Here is a 24,270-nt window from a genome sequence, read left to right as displayed (position 1 = left end):
TCTTTAAAAAACATTAAAAATACTGTTTGAAAACTTTTGACTGGTAGTATATCCAAACTAGAAATCTATAAGACAGAAATCTATATGGACAGAGAAGACAAGAAAATTAATACTGGTAAACTGGAAAAATCAAGGGTTTAAACAGGCCTATTTGTCCAGAGTACAATGTTAAAGTATTTACATACTTCATGATTTCTAGGTATTAAAATAATCCTTACTGATGTACAGATTCACATACTTGAGCCTCACATTTACATTTACTTAATACATTTTGGCAGAGTTTTTATTGTGAGAGACTAGGAAACATTTAGCAGAATGTTTGCTTTTAAAATTAACAATATATTTTTTCATAACACAATTTAAGATCAAACTATAATTGGACTTGATTACTGTCCTGGAATAAAAGTTTTACAATAATGACTCTAAAAGCATACTGAGGCAAGTTTCTTACTTAACTATGCTCCTGAGCTTTACTTATAAACCATTAGGTTACTGCGTGATACTATAAATTGTATGTAGCTGTATGTTTGTTTACCAGGACAATGGGAAGCTCTGGTTCAAACCCATGCTCTTTTAGAATAGCTGTGAGTGTGTATGTGTACTCATCCTCCGTCTCTGAGCTGGCTGCCATTTTGTTTTCTCTCTTCAAACATGCAGCCTCTCCCTTCACTGCAGCACTTCGGTTACTACACAAAAACTGTCCATCCAAACTTAAAGCTTAAATACCACACCAGTAACCACTCTTAAGTTGTCTCTCTTAAGTCGCTCTCTCTCTCTCTCTCTCTCTCTCTCTCTCTCTCTCTCTCTCTCTCTCTCTTTCTCACGTGCTACGCTAACTTCACCTTATATCCCCTGAAATGGAATGAACTTATCATGCCTGACCTCTAAATCTCTGAGTCAGGCGAAACAGACGTGTTTTACGAGATTACCTTTGAAATCGGGTTATGGTATTTCCCCTCTACAGTGTTATGTATGTTGCAACAGATTGACTCTCGTAAAGCGAGTTATTGAGCTTGACATGTTTCAAAATCACAGTCTCTATGAGAATGCTACTTCTCTAATACAAAGACAGAAAGAAAAAGAGAAAGAGAAAACAGCTCAAAACCAAGATTTTGCCATATGTTATTCATATGTTATTAATTCCTTTTATGCTTGGCAAATTAATGAACATCAGACATTGCAATCAAACCATATCCCACAATAAATCAACAGTATTGTTTTCTCATGTAGATTTAACATGTATTCATTAAAATATCATGTGTTCCACCAGAAAGTTACTTCTACAGAAAAGCATTTAATGTACACTGAATACCGTGTTCGGAAAGGAAATGATGTGTACTATGGAACATAAAGCAAGAGGAAAGAAAAAATATATTTCAATGCTTTCTCTCGCTATTATACAGTTGGTTAATTATACTAGGGATGCACCGATCCGAATCGGCCGATTCATGCTTGCGCGTTTTGTCAGTAAAGCCGGTTCTGTAATCAGCGGTAAATGCCATCAGGTGCGGGATTTCACGTTGAGCCGTATATACTACACACAGCCGTTGTTCACTGACGAGCTGCGCACATTCATACTGATAATGAACATGGATTTGCGCAGCTCGTCAGTGAACAACGGCTGTGTGTAGTATATACGGCTCAACGTGAAATCATGCACCTGATGGCATTTACCGCTGATTACAGAACCGGCTTTACTGATAAAACGCGCAAGCGATCGGCCGATTCGGATCGGTGCATCCCTAAATTATACTGTATATAAATTGTGGACATTGAAATAGTTTTTTTAATGTGCGCTCATTTTTTACTTTCACTTTCGAGATTCGCGATCACACATACTCAGGTGTTTACTATGGAAAAAAGATATGGAATTCAAGTTGATTGGTCAAACGGCTCTCAAATAATGTGCGAACCAATTTTGATGGAGAGCATGAAAAAATGGATGTGAGGCTATATTTCCACAACAATTTGGCATATTGAGACCGAACTTGGTGTATGTTTTAACAACCATGATCTGAGGCTACCTGCTCAGTTTTGGCGTAGCACCACCTAGTGGTCAGGAGATATGAAAATGCCTATTTTTGCTTATAACTTACGAATGGTTTGGTCAATAATCACGAAACTCTCTTCAGATTCGGTGCAACATGCTGAGTCAAACCATACCCAATTTTCCCATGTCAGCCATTTTGGCTGTCGGTCATTTTGAATTTTGTTGTAAAATGCTATATTTAACAAACACATTGGCGTATTGCTACGAAACTCGGTATGTGTCTTCAGCATCATGCTGTGACAGTACTCCAAAATTTTGCAGTTTGGGGGCAGTGCCCCCTTGTGGCCAAAAGTTATAAAGAAATTAAAAAAAAATGCTTGTAACATTTCATTAAATTGGCCTGTTGTAATAAAAGTCATCTCAATAAATTCCATTTGTCATGCTGAGAACATAGATACTAATTTTGCCATAGTCAGCTGAACCTCCTGTTCGCCATTTTGATTTTCTGATGAAAACCTACTTTTTCGAACTCCTCCTAGACCATTGGTCCAATTTTCACCAAATTTGGCTCAGATCATATTCAGACCATGCTGACAAAAAGATTTCGTGTCGATATACGAAATGGTTATTGTTTAACACATCAACAAATTTGCTGAAAAGATGCCAACTGCATCTAGGGTTGCCACCCGTCCCTTAAAATACGGAATCGTCCCGTATTTGAGAATGAAATTGCGCGTCCCGTTTTGAATCAATACGGGACGGGTTTTGTCCCGTATTTTTTATAATTTTTTTTAAAGCAGCGTCTCATGCGGTTAATCACTGCGGTAAAGCCAGCCGCGGTTCAGAAAAACACGGTCAAGCCAGCCGCGATTGATTTTAAGTGTGCGCGCATATTACAGTGATTACAGTAGTTTCAGAAACAACACAGAGAGAACGCGCTTGCAGAGCGCTTTTCATTTAGACGCCCAGGACTGAGAGATAATACTACAAAATGCTCGTGAATTTTTACTTACTTATTTATTTGCATTTCTGCTTTAATATCCGTTTTATTTATTGATGTACTTGACGGTTCTTTTCTGAGAAATGCAGAAAAGAACCGTTTTTACTGCAGCATTTTTTTGAGATATGGGACATTATTACATTTTAACGGGGTATATAGACCCCATTTCTAAAAAGTAGAAAAAAACAATGATCAGTTCTTATTCAGGACGTCCCATATTATATGCACAACTCATATGAAACGGCAGCATTTTTGAGATGACCCCCCCCCTCCCCTCCCCAATGCGTCCCTTATTTTTGGGTATTAAAAGTGGTAACCCTAACTGCATCTGAGACTGTATCTCTGCAAAGCTTTGACATATTGACACCAAACTTTGTATGCGCCATTGTCACCTCACGCTGACCATGACATATCATGCTAACAGTGCCACCTATTGGTTAAAAGTTATAAACTTTATTAACCATTAATAATGAAATTTTCAAAAATAATTGTAGATGTAATCAAACTGGTCTCAAAACATTCCTTGGGTCATGTCAAGAAAATAGATACTCATTTTGCCATAGTCTGCCAAACTTCCTGTCCGCTATTTTGATTTATGTTGAAAACCTACTTTTCCGAACTTCTCGTCAACATTTGGTTCGATTTTCACCAAAATCAAGTCAGTTCATCTTCAGACTGTGCTGACAAAAAGTTATGGTTTTTCGGGTTGATAGACAAAACTGCTTTTGTATAGCACTGCAATAAATTTGAGGCATGATGCCAGATTACGTCTGAGGCTGTATCTCTGCATAGCTTTGACATATTGACACCAAACTTTGTGCGTGCCATTGTCACTCAACACAGAACACACCACATTGATTTGTTAACCGCCACCACCTATTAATCAAAAGTGATAACCTATTCAATCATATTACTAGAAGTTGTATTTATAATTTTTCAGCCATTTTGCTTAAAATCATCCTAAAATGGCTTTAATTACCCATTGTTGCAGTTGGTCTGACACCCCATGCCATGCTTAGCTCCTGATTTTGCCTCTGTTGTGCCTTAATTGCTGCTTGCAGCTATTTCAATTGGTTACTTAATTATTTGTAATCATTTGTCAAATTTACTAGAAGTATCTGAGTGAAAATTGCTTCTACACCAAATCTTTTCAACAGTTAGTCAACAGCTGCAGTTATGTTTAGATGTACAATATAAACTGCAGAAGGTAATGCATTATTTAGGGAAGTCCCTGAGTTCATTAATACTTCCATTTGTCTCCAGCCATGCCTTGTCCTTGATTGAAAACCGTAGAGTAACGGATAAATCCAGCCACCTGTAAACTACAGCAATGGCTTATTATTCACAAGGCAATACAACCAGATGAGGACAGGCCTCCTCCTCCTCTCATGAGCAGTTCAGTGATTAATAACATCAGTCCCCTTCCTCCTGAGTGGAGAATTGTGTGGAGTGATCCCAAAGCTCTGCTAACACATTGTACTGTTCACACACCTTGTACAAATCATGTGTATAAGCAAGAAAGTATAATCGTGTAAATCATGTTGAAAATTCATTTTAAGATTAAAAAAAAGACCTCAACACAAACTAGTCCAAATATAATTATGCTTCAGTGAATTAGAAATACTCAATCACCAGTCTGAAGATGCTGGGCTTTCCTAAGGTTTCTTATTTTGTCTAATCTTTAAAATTAAATAAATGTTTTTTTAAGACATAAAAACTGAATTATCTTTATTTTAATTATATTATCTTACCTCTTCTGTTATATTTGTGACCTTGGACAGCAAAATCAGTCATAAGGGATTTTTTTTTTATTGTGATTTATACTTCATCTTTCCATTGATGTATGGTTTGTTAGGATAGGACAATATTTGAATATATAAAATCTGGAATCTGAGGGTGCAAAAAAATCTTAATATTGAGAAAATTGCCTTTAAAGTTGTCCAAATGAAGTCCTTAGCAATGCATATTACTAATCAAAAATGAAGTTAAGATATATTTATGGTAGAAAATTAACAAAATATCTTCATGGAACATGATCTTTACTTAATATCCTAATGATTTGTGGCATAAAAGAAAAATCAATTATTTTGACCCATACAATGTATTGTTGGCTATTGCTACAAATACACCCATGCAACTTAAGACTGGTTTTGTGGTCCAGGGTCACATTTATTCTCAAATAGGGCACTGTTTATTTTAATTCTGCTCTGAAACAGTAACTATAGTGAAAAGTGATTTTAAAAAACTACAATAAATAAATAAAATGGCTATTTACTGCAATGAATATCCAGTAAAAATAAATATTCACTGATATTTTTAAAATTGATTTTTACTGTTAATTTAAGTCTGCTATGGGACAGTGCTACAAAAATGAACCCAAGACAAAAAATAAATAAATAAAATAACATGCGTATTTACAGCAGGACCAACTAAATGCCAATTTTTGGAATATTTACAATCAAAGATAGTGAATGCTGCAAAATCCAGTGAATTAAAACTAAAAGGAAAATCTACAAGAACAGACCATGTACTCTCTAACAGAAAATCATTAGCCTTGTGATCTGTGACGGTCATTAGTACTGATCTAAATTATACATTCCAGTGTGCATGTGGCTGCATACTGAGTATTCATCCTAGAAGATTCTGCACTACGCACTTATGTTGCTGCGCCATAAACTAGAACGACTGCAGCAGCAGCAGCCTAAGAACCTCATCTACATCCTTCTTTTACACTGGGTTGAAGGGTCTTGTGATTTAGCGGGGATCCAACAGCCAATGCAATTGATTTGACAGAGTCCATTTCACAAGCCCATTTGTGTTCAGCTCTGCAGCAACAGCGTCAGGTCCTCCTGCAGAGAGCCCTCCCTCCTCACCCGCCTGTAAACCTCAGAGTCAGACTTCTCTCTCATGGGGAAGCCCCAGGATGGATTTATGAACAGCACAACCATTAAAACAGACACTGTGTTCCCCACCCCGACACCCTGTTCCCTTTCGCCTCCCCATCTGGCTCCAAGGTTTTTGGCGAAATGACGAGTGATGAAGTGATGAGTTTGACAGGGCAAGGATTGGAGGGCTGGCTGAGTGTGACCTTCCAGTTTTTATTGCAACTTCAGAGAAATGATGATCAGAAAGCTGGAGACAAATGAGAGTGAAAGTCGATGCTGATGTTGTATATTTTCTATAAACAGATTCACTAAAATAACATTTGCACCTGCCGAAGATCTGTTTTGAACTGCCACTGCCATTTCGCTATAATATCGTCTTTCTTTGATTGGCTTCCTAACATTCTGTTATTGTATTTACATAATATGTTCCTTCAACAACAGACACTGCAGCAAAGTCAAATCGCATTGGGTGCCAACAAAAGTAATTTATCTGAAAATCCCATAAACTGCACCGATGGTATCGTAGTTGTGACATTTGTTTTGTTGATCAGACAGAAGGGGTGGGAGGTATGAAGAAAGCACAGAAAAAATGACACCTGAATGATAATATCAGCAGGTGTTAAATATTTGAGGAGTCATAAACAACAGACATTAAAAAGCAATTAGGAAGCCCAGGAAGCAGCCGAAAGCCTTTGCTCGACAAAAACACAACTGACAGATTTATTTTCTTATTTCCTAGTGGTACGTTTGGTGAAAGGAAATAAAGCTGTATTAAATAAACAATTTAATTAAACAATGTGTTCTAAACACAACCTCACATCCTTGAACATAAATGTAAGATATCTACTCTATTTATAAATGTAAGTTATCTAATTTATTTTCTTTACTTAATTCTTGTTTAAGCAGATTTTTTTTATAAATGTGCTTAAAATAAGTGAATAAAATTTAAGCGGGGTAGATATTATATTTGAAAACAAGTATTAGTATATCATATCTCATTTTGCATCCCAAGTAAATGTATCAAGGTTTAAAGATTTGTATGTATTTTGTAGTGGAAAAATAAAATGAAATACTCTGGCTTTGCAGGGCATTGGTAATTTTTAAATCTGCGTTGGAACAATAAGCATATGAAAAGTGCAAAAAATTAACCAAAAATAAAATAAAATAATTTTGCATCTCAAGTAAATGTATCATGGTTTAAATATTTTTTTTATGTGTTTTCTAATGTAAAAATAAAACAAAAATACTCTGGCTTTGCAGGGCACTGTTAATTTTTAATCTGCTTTAGAACAATAAGCATAAGAAAAGTGCTGAAAAAAATAACCAAAAATAAAATAAAATAATAAAATAAAATAATTTTGCATCTCAAGTAACTGTATCATGCTTTAAAGATTTTTATGTATTTTCTAATGCAAAAATAAAATAAAATACTCTGGCTTTGCAGGGCACTGTTAATTTTAAATCTGCATTGGAACAATAAGCATAAGAAAAGTGCTAAAAAATAACCAAAAATAAAATAAAATAATTTTGCATCTCAAGTAAATGTATCATGGTTTAAATATTTTTTATGTGTTTTCTAATGTAAAAATAAAACAAAAATACTCTGGCTTTGCAGGGCACTGTTAATTTTTAATCTGCTTTAGAACAATAAGCATAAGAAAAGTGCTGAAAAAAATAACCAAAAATAAAATAAAATAATAAAATAAAATAATTTTGCATCTCAAGTAACTGTATCATGCTTTAAATATTTTTATGTATTTTCTAATGCAAAAATAAAATAAAATACTCTGGCTTTGCAGGGCACTGTTAATTTTTAATCTGCTTTAGAACAATAAGCATAAGAAAAGTGCTGAAAAAATAACCTAAAATATAATAAAATAAAATAATTTTGCATCTCAAGTAACTGTATCATGCTTGAAAGATTTTTATGTATTTTCTAATGCAAAAATAAAAATAAAATACTCTGGCTTTGCAGGACACTGTTAATTTTAAATCTGCTTTGGAAAAATAAGCATATGAAAAGTGCAATAAAATAAAAAAATAAAATAAAAGGATATTTACTGCAAGTCCATCTAAATTATCCATCTTTCATTTTTGGAATATGTTTAATCAAAAATAGTAAATACCACAAAATCATTTATTCAACGTGCATGATATTGAAGAGATTATTTGCAAAAACAAATAACTCTGTTACTTACTTACAAAAACTTACAAAAAATATGTTTTTTATTGCTATCATGTTTTTATTGTGTTTTATTGTGTTAGTTAGCTGTATTTTTTTGTTATTTTTACTTTATATCAAAATAACTCAACTGCAGTTTGAGATTAATTGGAATGCACAATGAAAAAATCTGTTTTTGCAAACGAACTCTTCATATATAGAGCGCTTCATTACATTTAGCTTAGCTACATTCACATAAAGTGTAGACAATAGAAAGGACTTTTTCTAAATGAGCAACAGTGATTGACAAGCAAACGAGAAATACAAGCGTTAATACTTCAACAATAGCAAATTTGTCTTTCTTCATCCTATTGAATTGCTTAAATGAGCCAGTGTGTATTATTACCAAACGACTGTTTGGCATCTCAAACATGGGTCAGCAGTCAAATAATCCTGAAAATAAATATGCAAACATGAAGCAAAGGCTACTATTGAATTTCCAAGTAGTGTTTACTATAGCATGCTACTCAATACTGAAATACGATTCCACTTTAATGGAATCAGACTGCCTAATCTTAACATGTAAACCGAGAAAGAATGAATCATCTACATGAGCTCATCCGTCTGTGCCTTTATATACTCTACACTATATGTCTTATATATGCGCCACACTGTAGAAAACTTCATTACATGAACTCACAGTACTCCAAAAGAGCTATGATTCTAAAATGGCTTCACACTGCAGCTATGAGCAAATGAACAGATGCCACAGCATTGGTCCAAACTGCTCACTCTAACAGCTTGCAAAAGTAGCCAAATGCATAAAAATTAAATTAACCAAGTGCATCTGATAAGGCATGACCCACAAAGGCATACTATTTCTTCAAATATAAGGGCTTCTATGAGCATTTTCATAGACTAGATGTCAAATGCAGTGCACACTGCGTTGCTTCAGCTCTTTTAGTATTACGTGGCAAGTCCAAACTACAGTAAGTTACATCAGCCAGCTCTTAATCCTTTGCTTAATCTCACTTTTATTCTGTAAATTTAAGACTGCACTTATTAACCACTGTGACCTCTCGAAAATTGTGCTCACAGAGCGAGGACAGCGTCAGTCCTTATGCTGATTTATGATGCTTCTCTTTCCGCCTTCAGAAACCTCCAGCACTATTGATATTTGCAGATGGTGGAGGGGAAACCCACATGTGTGGGCAGAGCTTACAGGCTGAGATGTTTGCCATGAGGGGGCTTCTTTCTGCAGTCATCATGCATCATACAAGCTAATACTTCAGGGGATCTTGTCTTTTCTCCTCGCATCCTCATCCCCCCTCTTCTGACGATTCTTATCTGCCTATTTTTCTTTTCTACCAACATTATCCCCCCTCGTCCCATTGCTCATCTTCTCATCCATAGCCGTCTTCGCTCTTTTATGCTCTCGTGACGCATTTGTCCATGTTTTCAATCTGTGAGTGTTCATCCAAGTGCACTTGTGCAGGACTGTCGCAGAGATATCCAGAAGCCATTTTGTACTTCGACCCATGTTATTGTTTTCAAGATTCAGTGCTTAGTGCCCCCCCCCCCCCTCCAAGAACGGCTGCTGTTTTTAATTCAGAAAATTACAAATCAGTTCTCATTTTTAACCCAGCTGCTGCTTTAATCTAAAACAATTTTGTGTTAAAGGTTAAAGGATGAAATATAATTAGGAATTTGAAGTCAATCCCTTTAGGTTATACATGTAACTGACAATAACTGTGCAACATTTCATTGATACAGTGATTGATTAAGACATTGGAGCAACCACAAGATAGCACTTCGCTGTCTTAGTGTCAAGATTTGATTAAACAATTTCCAGATGACATGTTAATTGCTCTGTAGGATTTAATTGAATCACTCCTGACTGAGCTCAGCCATTTATTAAAACTTGAATATGTGAACATGTGCTGTTCAAAATGGGTTGTTTGCATAAATGGATGTATCAATCCATAAGTTTATATATAAATCACTGAATCTTGTGGACTACACTCTTAAAAATAAAGGTTCCAAAAGGGTGTTTTTGGAGTGATAGAAGAACCGTTTTTGGTTCCACAAAGAACCTTTCAGTGAACAGTTCCTAAAAGATCCATTTTGAAGAACATTTAAAAATATAAAGAAGGTTTTTTTAACAGTAAAGATTTCTGCATTTAAAAGATTCCATGGATGTTCAAGGTTCTTCATAGAACCACTGATGCCAATAAAGAACCTTTATTTTTAAGAGTGTATTCAATTGTATTCAAATTACACGGTGTATTATTTGAAATCTATTCATATTAGATATATTTATATATTAAGTAGCAATGGACATCGATAAATCAAGATGAATCGCGGTCTGGCATTGCGTGAGTCACCACTTATTCGGGGAACATCCCTGCCGCCCTGCGCTCTGCAGTCAAACCATAATAAGCCGCATTAAACCATCAGATTCAACAACGGAAGCGTGCCAACCTGTCTCTCACAACCGCCGCAAGACAAATACAGACCGGAACAAGCGAAACCCAATGCTCCGCTCGTCGTAGTAAAGTATCATTTTCTGCTGCTCATAAATGCGTCAGTAACATCATGCGCATTAACAAACCTCACCACAACAGAAGGATGGCCAAAAACAGTCGTGATGAGAAACAATTCCCTGGCTTTAGAGCATTTGCAGGTGCAAGATGAAGGCATGTGACAGAAAAAATAGCTCTTCTGCAGTATCCCAATATACCCAAGTCGCACTGCACTATCTGACTGTCCGATTAGATGATATTTCGGGTTGTTACGGACATCCGGTTAATGTAGGGGGATTTTACGCGATAATACTATTGTGTAATCAGTACATTCTGTGAGCCAGAATGTGTTTTACACGTGAGGATGTGTCATAAGGCGTTGTTAAATCTGCATCACACAGAGTTTGGAAACAAAGAACCGTTCGATTTTTATCATATTTTTTGTCATATTTCGTTTCGGTTATGAAACTAAAGTGCTCTGGCACTTGTAGCAGTGTTATTCAACACTGAATGTAGAGCGATTACGAATGAGTTCTGTGAACTGGTTCTTTTAGCAAATCAAAAACGTACAAGTGATCGGATCGCGAGCTAACGATTCACACGAGTCGGTTCTTCTTAGTGAATCAAGAATATACAGCGCGACCAGCGTAGATCGATTCTCAATCGAATGATTCAAATGAGTCGATTCTTTGTAGTGACTCAACACCATACAGCACCAAGTCTGACTCTCATGAGTCAGATCTTTGTGACTCAAAATTACAAGCTGTTTCTGTACACAAAGTCATGTATGACTGGCAGTTGCTACTGTGTTAAGTCTTGTGATGCTTAAATCAGTGTAGATACTCACTGGTTTGTTTATACAACAACGTGTAGCTTCACATTGTGAGTTTAGTTGTAATCAGTGGTATTGACTAATAAAATACGCCACCATATTTTCTGTTTGTATAGCTCAGGCCAATTAATGTATAGCTTTAAAAAAAAGTCTGTCACAGTCTGAAATGATCTCGTTGTTTGGCAACAGACGTCTTTTTTTCCAAGTATGTGTTCTTCAAAAGTAGTCTACTTTAAGAATCCTTCGATTCTTTTCTGATTTCCATCCATAGTCATACGTGAGCCCAAAGAATCATTGTCGGTGAGGGTATCTCCAGCATCCGCCCCCGCTCGTCTTTGCTCAAGCCCCCGCCCATCGTCTACCACCAGGAAGACACGCACTGATAATTACCGCTGCCTCATCACATACATACGGCAAGGTTTAGATTTGGTCCTGCAGACAACCAATATATCATTTTCATTCAGTATGTTTGATCACTGTATCATCCCACCTGACTGGCTTTCTCTGCAACACGCACATTAATTCTCAACCACCTTGTCGCAGTTTGCCATACTGACCTCCCCCACTATCAATTCGCTGATCACTTTCGATAAATCCTCATATTGATGCCATCGACGCTTTAGTATTTATATTCATAGAACAAAATGAATCTGGCAGGCAAAGCGACAAGAACTGCTCTGGTTATAAAATAAATAAAAATAAAACCTCTAGGCGTTAGTTCTCACTGTCATTTAGTGATTAATGGCCTGATGCTGTAACATCAACAATCTGCTTCTCTTAAATATCTGGTCAAATCGATCATTATTTAGATGGCGCCTCTGCGCCAAACTTTGCTAGACGTATAATGGTAATTCAGCTGCAGGGGCTGGATGTGAATTCAGGACAGAAACGCAATGGAGCAAATGCAGTCTCTGTCCAGGGTGCTGAAACGCAGAAACCGCCCACATCGTGCCGCATCCAACACACGATTCAAATGCGTACTAACCAGACAAGATTGTCCCTAAAATCTGACATCCTATAAACAGTGTATTTAAAAGCGATTACGGATTTCTTTTAATTAGCCAGTCTTCGCACTGAATTTTAACAAAAACATCCACTGTTGCTCTTCCCTGCGTTGCGACTTTAAGTCAACCACTTTTTGAGACAAATTTAAAAGAAAGACGAAAAAACAATCGCGTCAAATCATTTTCCTCATCTCCTTTTTTAAATAAGGCTTACCTGATCCCGTAGTCGGTGGACGACCGTCAGTAATGAAGTATCTGTCTGCGAATTTCAACAGCGAACCACCATCAACCCCCTTCTGTAGGGACTGAGCTGCTGCAACACCAATGCGCGTGTGTTCTTCTTCAATGGAGTGCTGCTCTGCCCTCGACAAAGATGGCGTCCGCTTTGACGTCAGCGACGTTTAATAGAAATCTGTCGGGGAGGAGAGGCCCAAATGAAATTTAGCACCTGCCGTGAAACATTGTTTGGCAGCAGCATGTGAATGTTGAGTTGACAAGAAAAAAACTAAACTAGTCCAATCTAATTTGGTCTGAGTATCCCAGAACTTTTTTGTTTGTTTTGGGGGGGGGAAGTAGAAATGAAAGTGAAACAGTTGTTTCTGAATGTTTTAGGATATACAATGGGAATCAAAGATTTTTTAACTGTTTATTGGTTTTTAAATAAGTCTCTATTGCTCATCAAGCCTGCATTTATTTGATCCAAAGTACAGCAAAAACAGTAAATGTTTAAATATTTGTACTGTTTAAAATAACTGTTTTCTATTTGAATATATTTTAAAATGTAATTTATTCCTGTGATTTCAAAGCTGAATTTTTAGCATCATTACTCTAGTCACAATCCTTCAAAAATCATTATACGATTCTGATTTGCTTCTCAAAAAAACATTTATTATTATTATGTTGAAAACAGCTGAGCAGAATTTTCTTTGATGAGTAGAACGTTAAGAAGAACAGCATTTATCTGAAATAGAAATCTTTTGTAACTTTATAAATGTATTTATCATCACTTTTGATCAATTTAAAGCATCCTTGCTAAATAAAAATGTTAATTTCTATAATTTCTTCCCCTCTATACTGACTTATTTGAGCCTTTTATTTCAGATAAAGGCTGATCTTTAGATCTTTCTATTCATCAAAGAATCCTGGAAAAAAATCCACTCAACTGTTTTACATGTTGATAATAATAATAAATGTTTCTTGAACAGCAAATCAGCAAATTACAATGATTTCTGAAGGATCATGTGACACTAAAGACTGGAGTAATGATGCTTTGAAATCACAGGAATAAATTAAATTTTAAAACATATTCAAATATAAAACTTATTTTAAATAATAAAAAATTTAAAAATAATAATAAAAAAATACTGTTTTTGCTGTACTTTGGATCAAATAAATGCTTATGTGCTTAATGTGAGCAGAAGAGACTTCTTTAAAAAACATAAAAAATATTACTATTCAAAAACTTTTGACTGGTATCTTCTGAATGTAGCCTAAGAGAGTGGAGAGAGTGAATTTTTATTTTGTTGAATTTAGCATAGTTCCTTTTTAGTTTATTTATTCACTCAGTTAGAAGAAAAATGTTAAAATCCTAAATATGTTAAGATTAAAATTTCACATTTGACTGCACATCAGCACTGCGAGCACCAGAGACAGAGGATGCTCTCCGCCATTGGTCAAATGGCAAATCTTGTAAGCCAATCAGGAATGGAATTTTCACACTTATCCATATTTTGCTCAGTTCAGAGAGTAACAATGCGGTCAAAACTATTTTACTTAAATACCCTCAGCATGAGGTTGAACTGACTTGTTATGTCAGGAAACCACGTGACAATGGCTCAACATGCTTATTAGGAAAACCCCTCTGGAGAAAAAAAAAACAGCAGGACAAACTGCTACAGCAAGGACAACTAAAACTGGAAGAATGACTTGCAAAAGCTGAAGTAGGTGCTCCTGCAATAAAGGACCGGTCACACTACAATTGTTTTTCCATTGACTTCCATTCATACGTATACTGCAGAGAGTGTGGCATAATATTATGTGGTATACCACTTTAATAGCCACAGTTTTCTCATCTTCTCAGTAAATATGCTATTAGTGATGGAGTGAGAAAATATTAGTACAATAAATAATGTTTTGTGATGATTTAATGGTAAATTTGAGTAAAATGCACTACCAGTCAAAAGTTTTTGACCAGTAAGATTTTTAAGCAGTCTCTTCTGCTCACCAAGCATGCATTTATTTGATCCAAAATACAGAAGCAGTAATATTGTGAAGCATTTTTACTATTTTAAATAAATGCTTTCTATTTGAATATATTTTAATATGTAATTTAAAGCCAAATTTAAAAGATCAGCATTTATCTGAAATAAAAAGCTTTTGTAACATTATACACTATAGCATTCAAAAACTTGGAGTCTGTTATTTTTGGAAAGAAATTAATACTTTTATTTAGCAAGGATGCTTTAAATTGATCAAAAGTGATGTTAAAGATATATATAATGTTACAAATGTCAAAGTCAGATAAACACTGTTCTTCTGAACTTACTATTCATTAAAGAAACCTGAAAAAAGTCTAATAATAATAAATGTTTTTTCAGAGTAATCAGAATATTAGAATGATTTTTGAAGGACCATGTGACTGGAATAATGATGCTAAAAAAAAGCTTTGAAATCACAGGAATAAATTACATTTTAAAATATATTCAAATAGAAAACGGTTATGTTAAATAGTAAAAATATTTCAAAATGTGTTTTTGCTGCACTTTGGATCAAATAAATACAGGCTTGGTGAGCAGAAGAGACTTCTTTAAAAAACATTTAAAAATCTTACTGTTCAAAAACTTTTGACTGGTAGTGTAAAAATCATTAATATTATTAATAATAATTTAATTTGATTGTCAACCTAAAAATGACTAAATACACAGGTAGCTCCAACAAATCTTCAATAATTTTCTATTAAAATATTTTTAAACACCGCAGACAACTGCTTGTCATGAAATTTAACTTAACTTGAAACAAAGCAGATCTTGCAGATTTCTTTTCCTCTCAGTTGCCTCTTTTTTGTAATGTCGAGATTAAAGTAAAGCTTAAAAAAGCTCAGTGAATCTTTGAAGCCTTTGAAGTTTTTTTTTTTTTTCATCTGTAGCATTTGACTTTGCCAATGCTGTTTTTGCACCTTTGGAACAGAGGCAGCGGGAGAGAATTAGTAGTTGCATTATCAACTCTCTTTGTGACTAGACCTTGCTCTCTGACACGTCACTCACAGACTCATTTCCCCCTTAATTAAACCAGAGAGAGGAGACTGAAAGAGAGCAAGAGAAAGAGAACGCAAAGGAAACTTGGCAGGGGGGGGGGGTGCTGACAGAGATGAAGACACAGAAAAAGTTGGGGCGGGAGCAGGTGGGTGTCGATCGGAATGAGAGAGGGGGATGTAGGGAGTGAACACGGTCCAGAGAGAGGAAGAAAGTGAGAGCGTGAGGAGGAGAGCCGTTGAAGGGAGGGGGAGCACGATTCTGCAATGGATTCGACCAGTGACTCAGCAGTCTCCTAAAAACATGCTTATGCTCTGCTGCTACAAAGGAATCCTTATAAGAGGTTCTAAAATACGAGTCAGAAGAATATGAGAGTCTCAGCTTTGATACAACAGCTGCAGTTATATGACTTATTTTAAATTGATCTCTTATTTGCGTCTTATTTTCAGTCGGTCAGCTGTATCTTACAATACGCAGCATAGTATGCTGAGCTTTGATAAAAATAAATTCACTATACAACAATTATTGATTACATTTTCTAATATACATAAAGTGGATGAAATGTATTTTTATTAAGAGTCAGTGCATTACAGTGCATAAGCTGATCAAAACTTACTTACCTGAATGAATAAATGGCCATGAAATATTCATTTGATTTTATTATTAACTGAGACGAAAGAGTCACTAGCATTATTTACGAAATAGATGTGATATAAATTTCAGTGGTCATTATGCAACAATATTACACTGCAGGATGCTGCGAGTGACTAACCAGAATCAAGTACTCTAGAGAGCTGCATGATATATAAAATGGATGAAAATCCATAAAGTGGTAACAGGTTTGATCTGTTCACCATATCAGTTTTATATTGGCTTGACATTTCGTAAGTCTCATTTCAACTATTATGTAATTTTCAACTAATGATCCTTTAAAGGTATAGTGCACCCAAAATTGAAAATGTGCTGAAATGTGCTTTTCATTAAAAGATCATACCTGTGGGAACTTTTTCGCAAGACGCGAAATAAGTACCAATAAGTACATATCACTGCAGTTTCCAACAGAAATGAACACTAGAGACGGTAAAACAGCAAGCACTTGTCACTGTTTTCATACACAGTTATGATTACAACTTGATATGTTTTGAGTTAAGGTCATTGCACACGGAGTCTGTAATTTTTGCATGTTAAAAAATAAATACCACCTCACGTTGTGTCAATCACATTTACACACTACCTCCAAAACTTTCATCCATAATGAAAAATTTGGATCAGGTTCGTTTTTTCTGCAACTCATGATGAAAGAGCTGAAAGATGAGAGATTAAAAAACAAGCTAAAACAGCATGCTTGCGATTGCATTTTTATGTCACATTCACTTTTGTTCATACTATCAGATACTACAGATGGTATATTATTTTAAAACGTCATGGGGCATTAGAGTTATAGCGCTACTCAACGCTACTAAATGGACATTTCACATCGAATGTCACGAAACGTAGATGGCGTCTTGCGAAAAAAGTTCCCACAGGTACGTTTTCATCATGAGATCAGGAAAAAATACTCACCCTCAGGCCACCCAAGATGTAGATGGGTTTGTTTTTTCATCAGAACTGATTCAGAGATCTGGAGAAAGCAATATTATGGATAGAGGACTGAAAACAATGGTTTGAAATTGAAAAAACATTGTAATGATAGATTTGTTTCTTACAAATATGCAGCTTTTTGTTTCACAAGACAATAGTTGATGCTTTGGAGTCGTGTGAATTACTTGTGGATTATTGTGATGTTTTTATCAGCTGTTTGGACTCTCGTTCTGACGGCAACCATTCAGTGCAAAGGATCATTTTTTTTTACAATTTTTTTCTGATACAGAAACAAACTCTTCTACATCTTGGATGGCCTGAAGGTGAGTACATTTTCATGTCTGGGTGAACTATAAAATGTGAGTATATTAGTGGGGTCATCGGATGCCCATTTTCCACAAGTTCATATGATTCTTTAGGGCAGTGTTTTTCAACCTTTTTTGAGCCAAGGTACATTTTTTAATTGAAAAAAATCACAAGGCACACCAACAATCGAAACTGTAAAAAAATGTAACTCTGTAGCCTATATTAACAATATACAGCCATTCTTATCGAAGTGTCTTGAACACGAATCAAATAAACACAAAGAAAAAAGTATTTTATGATCTTTCATATTCAGGGCTCAAAATTAACTTTTTTACTTGGTAGCACTCAAAAAGTAAGGAGCACCAAAAAAAAATTTAGGAGCACCCACTGAATATTAAGGAGCCCCACAACTGCCAATTGAGCAGATCAGCCAGCACTCATCCTGGCATTTCTTTTTAGTAATGCACCAAACTTATTTCTTCATGGCTGATTCTGATTGCTGATGCTTTACAAGCAAATGGGCTGACTCTAGATTCTAAAAGGCTTTTTAAAAAATATTTATTTTAAACCTTAAGCAAGGGACAAGAATATATTAAAATATGAGTACATGAACAAGATGTTTATTTTCTCTATTATAGGTAGAGCCATTTAAATTAGAGGCAACCACTGCATTTTTAAACAATCTATGGTAGAAAAAAACAAAAAATAAACTACACAATTCTTTCTTAATCCTATTAAGTGCAAACAATAAATGCAGCCATAATCAAAGTAGGCTACTCTCTCAATTTCAAAGTGCAAATAGAGACCAATTTTTTCAAGCATGATACAGAGCTATTGACAAATACGCAACCTATGAACCTATTATAACCCACATATACTAATAACAGCCTAGATATGCTATGTAGCCTAATTTGCATATTGGGGAGTCGCTCTCTAAACCCGATGTATCAAAATTGCCTTTGAATGCGCGTGCGTGTTTTGCTTTCGGTTTCGTTTTGACGATCGCACGAAACTCTCTGCGGTGCTGAGCATGCATTAACGCATTAATTTAACAAAAGAATTTGAAAGTGGGGGACCACAAACGGGATTTCGAAAAGTCTGATGTGAATGTATGCCTTGTACATTATATACTGAGGCGGAGGCGCCAGAATTGCATCTGAGAGAATGTGCACGATACTATATTTCTTCATAAGCATATTGTGAAGAGATTTTAATGGTTCACAATCAAAAATCACAATCAAGTCACATCACACACCCTTAATTGCAATGCAGTTTGTGCAAATCCGAAAAGGAGGTTGAGAGAGAGAGAGAGAGAGAGAGAGAGAGAGAGAGAGAGAGAGAGAGAGAGAGAGAGAGAAAACATTTGGAGCAAAAAAACGTTCGGTTTCAGCGGAGCGGAGCGCAGTGTCAGTGACGGAGTGATTGACGGCTAATATCTCAAATCTGAATTTAAGCTAAGAATTAAAGATTACGTTTAATTGGTTATGTAATATTGGAGAGAGAACGGCGAGGCTGTCACTGCATCAGCTCACAGCAGTCTGTGCAATAGTTAGGCTAGCGAAAGTTTTGTAAAGAAATGAAAACAAGTCGCATCACAACAATTTCTCGCACTTGCACAAATGCTCCCAAATATATTTAGAGGTCGAGCAGATTAAATTTTGGGAGCATATGCGACCAAAATGGTCGCAATTTCGAGCCCTGATATTCCTTCTTCTATCAAATAAAAAGTGCAATTAACAATATAGTCATTCTTATCAAAGTGTCTTGAATAGGAATCAAACAAACACAATGAAAACAGTCTTTTTTGATCTTTCATATTTCTACCTACTCAGTGTGAAACCTGGGCCTGTTTAGGTGAAATTGAATAATTTCCCACGGCACACCTGACGATCTCTCGCGGCACACTAGTGTACCGCGGCACAGTGGTTGAAAAACACTGCTTTAGGGTCTTAATGAAAAGTCTCTAATAAACTTTGGTTAAAACTTCTCAATAGTAGTGTAAAAAACACCATTTTACCTTGTCAAAATCAGCTCTGCAAAGTATCAGCTCATTTTATCGCATGGGCCCTTTAAATGCAAATGAGCTCTGCTCGCCCCGCCCCTCTCTGCTGAGGGATTACCGAGCTGTAATGTTTAGCTGCATTTAGCCGCGTTTATCGGCGAAACTTGCCAACAAGCACTTTATTAAGAAAGGCCATTTGCAAAGATGCATAAAAAAACCCTTATACTCACTTCTGCTGTGGGAGCAGCTGCATCACGAATGATTTACACAAACATAGATGCATATGTAGATCGGGATGGGTACTTTCCTTTTAAAAAGGAAAGTAACGTCCTCTGCCTCTTAAGCGGCTCAGATGTCAGGAGTAAATGACTACTGCTATGTTCATTATTACATCTACACTACAAATGCTGGGTTAAAAACAACCCAACTTGGGTTATTTGGCAATCCAGCGCTGGGTAAATATTGGACAGAACACATTCTGGGTTCTTTTATATTAATGTTTTTACCCAACATGCTGTTTTTTTTTTTTTCAACTATTGTTTAAAAATTATAATATTGCTGACTTAAAATTGACCGGAGATTAAAAATCACAAAGAATTATAGAGACTACAGGAATGATCAAAAGATGAACAATTATTATTAAGCCAGAACAACCACGGACAAAAATATAAGACAAATTAAATTAATTTGGGTGAATACATAGTTTACAATATTACATACATTTAAACATGTTTAACAAGCATTTTTGAAATGAAAAATATAACATTTAAAAACAGCATTTTAATTTAAGTGTATTCCACCATCAATATAGTTCATCAATATAGTGCTAATTCTCATGCCGATGTGTCAGTGAAATCTATGAACCTCAAACTGCCGCCTCGCATTTCACTCATGGCGGAAAGATGCCATGACTGACTCCATAACCATGGACAAACAGTATTGAGATTAAAGAACATATTTTAACATCAAATTAAATAAAATTCAGTATTATAATGAATAAAATCAATTTATGTTATGCAAGGAAATGGCATTTCCATCATGCGAAATGACTGCTGCCAATGCCGCTGACTGACATCTTGTCCTTGCATGTGTTGCGTAAAATAGTATCATTTACATAAATTACATAAAATGTATACAAACTTTTATTTTGCCGAAGAAGCGCACCAAATCGGTGGCAATGAGAACAGGCAAAAAGCCTGCGCTCTGACTGTAACTCAGCAGCTTGTTTCATCAGAGACAGGCTCAACTCAGCGGTTGGGTAGAAAAAGTAACCCAGTAGCTTAGTTACAGAACAACTACCTAGCATCTGGGTAAAATATTAAAAACAACCCAATAAAATGACCCAGCATTTTTTAGAGTGTAGCTTTTTATACTTGCATGACGACTGCTTTGAGAACCCATGCATTAAATAACCACAAGACTTGAATTGTTTTAGATCTCCTTTTTTTTCAATTCCTCATCACTACTTTTGTTTGTTTCCCAAGCATTTTCTATTCTGGTGACCTTAATCCTGCTGTTTTCATTTAGCATTTACACAAAAGTTTGGTTTGGCTGTCTTGTCACTCCAGCAGGCGATATTGTTCTAGCTACTCATTACATCCTGTCTCCTTTGTCCTAGACGTGCATGACCTATTTTTCACAGAGGTTCATTCAGATTTCTCTCTTTAGTTGCTCCGCTGGGCCTGCAGGGTGAAAATGCCAGACTGCAAGCTTGATAATTTGGGAAAGTGATATTCAGTCTGATAATTGATGAGCGGCTATTTGAGACGGGTGGCAGTGTTGATAAGTGTGTGACCCTAGTGCAGATATATGTCAGAAGAGATCCGTATTGATCTGAGCTTCAACTGACTCTCTTTATATGGGACTATAGTTTTATCTCACACCCTTTCATTCAATTCAAACTAAAATATACTGTAATGGGTCATTTAAAAAAACAATTAAAAAATGCAAGTTTATTATTAAAAATATGTTTGGATAATCACCAAAATGCACAGGACTAGTATCAAAGCATCTAAATTTATGACTGCTGTCATTCTCATTCAGAGTGTTATGGGGGCAGGAAAGGGTTACATTGATCCCTTGGGCACTGAGGCAGTATGCTGTAGCACTCAGGTCAAAGGTTAATTACCACCTAACCTGATTTGATCGGAAGTCATGTAACATCAATATGCATTTATGTATATGTATATATACGCAGGTGTTACCACAGTAGAGTTTTAAGTAGACCCAGTCCAAAGTTGAACCAGAACAAGAACAAATGTTTCATTCTCGAGTGGGTGATAGTGTAGAGAATAGTTTTGAATATGCCTGAGTGCATTAGACTGGAATGTGATATCCCCTCTAGCTAATTAACAAGATGGCTTATACTTTTAAGTGTGCAGTACTGTACTGCTCTGTACATGTATGTGCATATATAGCAGAGTGATGTCTGTTTGCTCTCTACAGGCTGTGTAACGTATGTTTGTGATTTTTATTTGGTTTCCCAGTAAACATCTTTAAAACAAGAAACTTACAGTATCTGTAATTGTTAGAATGGTCACAAATCAGCTTCACATTAAACTGATTGTGCAGACCAAACCGTAAGTCATAGAGAATTGAAACTTGGAGGGATGGTAGTACTCACACTGGTGAAAACGTCACCAAGGCTCAGCCCAATCGGCCTGATGGGGGTGCTACAGCGATCAAAAGTATAAAATCGCTCATATGGCTTATGTCATTGGAATTCTTGGCTCACGCTGGACAAAATGCCTCAGATTTGTGAGCCTGATGAAATTTTCGGGTATTTCAGATTTTTGGAAATTTTTTCAGATTGTCTCCTGATCAAAACCAAACCAGTGCAGAAGGGTTCTTTGGAGAGCGAATATCAATAATCATCAAACAAAAAAACAACAACTTTCGATTCACTGTCAAAAAGAGATGCCAAAAGGTTCGAAAGGGGCAGGAACACTTTTAGTAAAATGCCTATAACTCCTGAACAGAATGAGATATCTTTGCTATACTCAGAAGGCTTATGTAAGAGCTCAATCTGAGGTCGCAGGAAAAAAAATTGCAGAGCTTGGCCACTTGGTGGTATTATAAGAGGGAAAAACATAAAAATGGCTACGCAACTATTTGTCCTATTGACATGAAAATCGCTGCGCACGGTCTTTGTCCAAAGTGCCACAAGTGTCCATAAGGACATTTGCGTATTTAAAAAAAACATGGCTGCCACTGGCAGATGAAGTTTGAGCACCTATTAGACATGGTTAAGCGAGACCGATCGGAACGAAACTCGGTGGGCCTGTTTGACTCATGGCCCCAAAGGTCTGTGAGAAATTTTAAAGAAATTGACCAATGGGGGGGCAATATCGGGTTTTTTTTAAGTGCGTAAACAATTGTACATTGTGTGGTTTTTCGCACATAAATGCGATATTCGTATCATATGACAGAACTTCTTATTCCGGACAACTTTGCCTCTAGGACCACTGCTGTCAATCAAATAGTTTTTGTTAAATGATTGAGAAGATCTGCTAACTAGTCTTTTTTGCTCAAGCTGGGAAAAAAACACTGCAGTACAATCCTCTGGACTCTCTAGGTCAATAATTACCAAATATTACCCTTTGGGAAGCTATAATGGGGTCATTTAGAAAAGGGGCCTGTCTGAAAGTACCCAAAATCCTAAAAACAGAAAACTCAAAACCTGATGAGCACATGCGACAGGTAATTCTAAACAAGCATGCAACGTTTTAAGGAGATCGGACCACAGCTGCCACTATAACAGTCATAACCGTTACAAAACATGTCATTTTTTTTATATGCGCTTAAATGCCTTAAAGCACTCGAACCCCAGTAATCACTGCCTGCAGCTATATTTGTTTTATTATTATTTTTAAATGGGCTAATATTGTGTATAATTTTGAACATATTTTAAGCCTAAACATGTTTGTTTAAAATGAAATATATTCTTTGAAAACATCTTAATAAATTGGCCCTCTGTCAGATAATTTGGAAATCGAACAGAACTGATCACAACACGCAGGATGTTGAAATTAGAATTTATATGAGTGGAAGGAGAATTTGTAATTCCAAAAATTTCAACACATGAAAAATGATGTTCCGACACCCTGGTCTACAAAACCTATTTAATATCTAAAGATCTGCAATATCTAATATTTAATATGTAAAGATATGCAATATACAGTGGAGATCAAAATTAGAGAACAGCCTACAACAGTCCTATTTGAAGTTATCCTAGCAGGAGTAGAAGGGCAGTTCTTAAGCATATTTCATAAATGAATTGTATTCTGAAGCACGATTTAAAAAACTTAAATATTTGAAAAAGAACTCTGATCAAAATTAGAGAACACGTACAGATACCTCCAAGTTATTGGTGTTAATCTGGCACCTGGTGCTAATTTCCTCAATTATATGACAAACCCTATTTAACTGGCAGCATTCCTCCAATTTTCACTGAGATTGCAAGATGGTGGGTCGCTCTAAGGTCACTGAAACCCTGCGACAGAAGGTTGTCCAGATGAAGGCCTAAGGGTTGACCCTTTCAGCCACTGCAAGAGAAGTTGGCCATTATAAATCTGTGATTTTTTGAATATTGCAGGTTTACAATGACACTTACTCACTCAAGCACCTCAAAAAGGTTGGTCATCCACATAAAACAAATGCATAGCAAGAGAGGTTAATGCAAAGACTCTCAATGGGCAAACGGTTAATCTCCATTCTGTTCAAAAGTTTACACCCTC

At 35.9% G+C, this 24,270-nt stretch overlaps 1 protein-coding gene across 1 annotated transcript in view; it reads right to left on the bottom strand.

Annotated features, from left to right (window-relative positions):
- Positions 1 to 12,767, bottom strand: part of snap25a (synaptosome associated protein 25a) — a 36,034-nt gene extending 23,267 nt beyond the window's left edge. Inside the window, exon 1 of the mRNA XM_073852899.1 lies at positions 12,609 to 12,767. The gene's annotated coding sequence lies outside the window, so the exon portion shown is untranslated. The remainder of the gene's footprint in view (positions 1 to 12,608) is intronic.
- Between the last annotated feature and the right edge of the window lie 11,503 nt (positions 12,768 to 24,270).

The sequence above is a fragment of the Garra rufa genome, chromosome 13, assembly GCF_049309525.1.
Source record: "Garra rufa chromosome 13, GarRuf1.0, whole genome shotgun sequence".
Classification (NCBI taxonomy): domain Eukaryota; kingdom Metazoa; phylum Chordata; class Actinopteri; order Cypriniformes; family Cyprinidae; genus Garra; species Garra rufa.
This window is presented reverse-complemented; position numbering and strand designations above follow the sequence as displayed.